The sequence below is a fragment of the Heterodontus francisci genome, chromosome 18 (genome assembly GCF_036365525.1).
Source record: "Heterodontus francisci isolate sHetFra1 chromosome 18, sHetFra1.hap1, whole genome shotgun sequence".
NCBI lineage: Eukaryota > Metazoa > Chordata > Chondrichthyes > Heterodontiformes > Heterodontidae > Heterodontus > Heterodontus francisci.
The window spans coordinates 42,465,014-42,468,607 of record NC_090388.1 but is presented as its reverse complement, the minus strand read 5'-3'; the positions used below and the strand labels follow the sequence as shown (position 1 = coordinate 42,468,607).

The window sequence follows — 3,594 nt, the reverse complement described above, 5'->3', positions numbered from 1 at the left end:
CCCTATAGACCCTGTGGGTTGGATAAGGCTTTCTACAAGCACACTTCCTCATCACCTGCTGTGCTGTATCAGGCCCATATGCTACTTGTCCTGGTTGCTGAGGCAGTTGCTGCTGATCCTCTTTCTCCAACTCTTTATCCATTCATGCAATGAGATTCCTCCTGTGTTGATAACTGAAAGGAAGAGAGAACTAATTTCAGAAAATATGATTGATCTCTCTCCAGCCACTTCTATCACAGACGAGTGCTACTGATGGTAGACACTAGGATCCTCCACTGCTGATTGTACTCACCAATGCCTGAAGAGAAGAAAGCAGCACCCAAGAAGGGGGTCAAGAAAGACTGTGAGTAAAATGTCAGCAAAGTGTGGCAAGAAGAGGAATCAGTTGATGAAGAAGAATTGGTCGATCTGCATTTACAAAATGATGAAGCAGGTTGACCCCAACACTGGCAGGTCCTCCAAGGCTATGAGCATCATGTGAATGACATATTCAAGCCCATCACAGGTGAAGCTTCCTGCCTGGCCCTTTATAATAAGTGCTCAAACAGCAGCTTCCAGGAGATCCAAGCCACTATGCACTTGTTGCTGCCTGGAGAACCAGCCAAGTGTGTTGCGCTGGAAGGGACCAAGGCAATGACAAAGTATATAAGCTCTGAGTAAAACTCCACAATGTACTGAAGAAAACCTCCCACAAATATAAATGGTATCTCTGTCCTAGATTTTTGCAGATCTTATAACTTACTGTAAATTCCTGGGCAGTGACAGAGGGCACTTTGGTATTGAGTTTTGTATGAGGCGGGGTGGGGGGGGGGGCAATGGGGAACAGGAATTTTAGGGCAGCAGCTGAATGTACCAGGTGTCAGTTGTGGGTAAAGTGCATCCCAGATTGCCCCAGATGTGATAGCAAGAGTAGGAATTGTCCACCCAGCAAGAAAAGCAAGTATGTAAATGAGAGATGTTGGTCAGGTGATGCCACCCAATATTTCTCAGTGCTGTATTCTAGCTGTTTTCTGAGTATTTGTTGCTAAGCAGAATGGTAACAGTGGAAGCAGTGGGGACAGTTTAGAGTGTGTGTTCGTTACATGGAATCTTTCCAGCTGGTAGCACTTAATAGAAAATCATAGTTGTGGCACTTTGATCTTCCAATTTTTGCTACACTGCATCAGTTTTCTTAAAAGTTCATAAAGACACACAGTTCACTTCCCAAAAATCAAAACATTCTTCTTCTTCTTTCTACTTGTGGCTAGCACAAGTCATTTGGAGCTGTAGATTTCTGATTACCTACCAATGGGTAAGTACTAAGGGAGGTAAATCTTCTGTAAATAGCTATGAAAGGTCCGCAACCTGAAGTATTAACTCTTGTTTCTCTTTCCACAGCTACTGCCAGACCTGCTGAGTTTTCCCAGCATTTTCTGTTTTTATTATTAGCTATTTATTATTGCTCCCTTCAATGGGCTATATTGGCACTGCAGTTGCTAAATGTGGGGTTTTGACATTTCTAGGTGATAGACACTCTAGAGAGCCAGGAGGAAAGAGATAATCTATTAATGGCCCAATTATATCGCCGCCTTTGAATCAATCAAATACAGGTTTCACATTGCAAAGCTGCAGTATAACTGGGGAAATAAGTCAGTGGTGACTGAGGGTGTTTTAACATATTTTTACATGTAATGAAGCAATGATAAGTTGCATTTCTACAATGTCACCTTAAGAAGGTCCCATTGCAATTCTGCATAACTACAGCTTGTGGAAAGAAAACTTTTAAAAGTTCCCGACTTTGCTGTCAGTATTTGTTAACCATTAAAATTAGAATGTTTGCCACCACCTGGGGTCAAGGTCCTCTCTGGTGTCCACCATGGCTAAGTGCCACGGTGGGTTGTGGGGGGTGGGAGGGGGGGTATGGTTTGTATCATTTTAAACTGCCCTGCGTTTTCCCTACAGCAATCAACCAGAGAGCAATTGGTTAGGGTAACTATTGCATTTAAAACCTGGTATCATTTTCTTAAAATCTTCACCTGGCACAGCCAATCATCTTGAGATCCTGCACTGGAAATGGTATCGACATTTGAAGAAAAGTAGGGCAATCTCATGGTATCCTGGCAAAACATTTCCTCTCTCAACAAACACCACCAACACGGATTAATTAGTTGTTTGTCATTGCCTCACTAATTGTAAAGGCTGTACTGAGGTCTGGAGCCGAGTGGTTCTGGCAGAACCCAAACTGAGCATCAGTAAGCAGGTTATTGGTGAGTAAGTACTGCTTAATAGCACTGTTGATGACTTAGAGTCATAGAGTCGTACAGCATAGAAACAGGCCCTTTGGCCCACCGCGTCCATGCCGACCATAATGCCTATCTATACTAATCCCACCTGCCTGCATTAATTCCATATCCCTCTATGTCTTGCTCATTCAAGTACCTGTCCAGATGCCTCTTAAATGCCTCCACCACCTCCTCTGGCAGCTCATTCCAGATACCCACTATACTTTGCGTGAAAAATTTACCCCTTTGATCCCCTTTAAACCTCCTCCCTCTCACCTTAAATCTATGCCCTCTAGTTCTAGTCACCCCTACCATGGGAAACAGACTCTGGCTATCTACCCTATCTATGCCTCTCATCATTTTATATACATCTATCATGTCCCCTCTCAGCCTCCTTTGCTCCAAGGAAAACAAACCCAGCCTATCCAATCTCTCTTTATAACTCAAGCCCTCCAAACCAGGCAACATCCTTAGAAATCTTTTCTACACCTTCTCTAGCTTAATCACATCTTTCATGTAGTGCGGTGATCAGAACTGCACACAGTACTCCAAATGCGGCCTAACCAACGTTATGTATAACTGTAACATGATGTCCCAACTCTTGTACTCAATGCCTCGGCTGATGAAGGCAAGCATGCCATATGCCTTCTTCACCACCCTGTCTACCTATGTTGCCACTTTCAGGGAATTATGTACTTGCACCCCAAGGTCTCTCTGCTCAACGACACTCCCCAGGGCCCTGCCATTCATTGTATATGTCCTGCCCTGGTTTAACTTCCCAAAACGCATCACTTCGCACTTCTCTGCGTTAAATTCCATTTGCCAATCCCTTGCCCACTTTCCCAGTTTATCTACATCCTGTTGTAACCTTATACAACCTTCTTCACTGTCCACCTATACCACCAATTTTGGTGCCATCTGCAAACTTACTAATCATGCCCTTTACATTCACATCCAAGTCATTAACATATATGACAAACAACAGAGGGCCCAGCACTGATTCCTGCTGCACACCACTTGTCACCAGCCTCCAATCTGAAAAACAACCCTCCACCACCACCCTCTGCCTCCTATCACCAAGCCAATTTTGTATCCAATTGGCTAGCTCACCCTGAATTCCATGTGTTCGAACCTTCTGGACCAGCCTACCATGCGGGACCTTGCCAAAGGCCTTGCTAAAGTCCATGTAGACAACATCCATCGCCCTGCCCTCATCAATCCTCTTGGTCACCTCCTCGAAAAACTCAATCAAATTCGTGAGACACGATTTCCCACACACAAAGCCATGCTGACTATCCCTAATCAGACCTTGCCTTTCCAAATGCTTATAAAT

At 44.2% G+C, this 3,594-nt stretch overlaps 1 pseudogene; it reads left to right on the top strand.

The window, feature by feature from the left end:
- Window positions 1–294: 294 nt before the first annotated feature.
- LOC137379852 (histone H2B 1/2-like) lies at window positions 295–660 on the top strand (annotated as a pseudogene).
- Window positions 661–3,594: the final 2,934 nt, after the last annotated feature.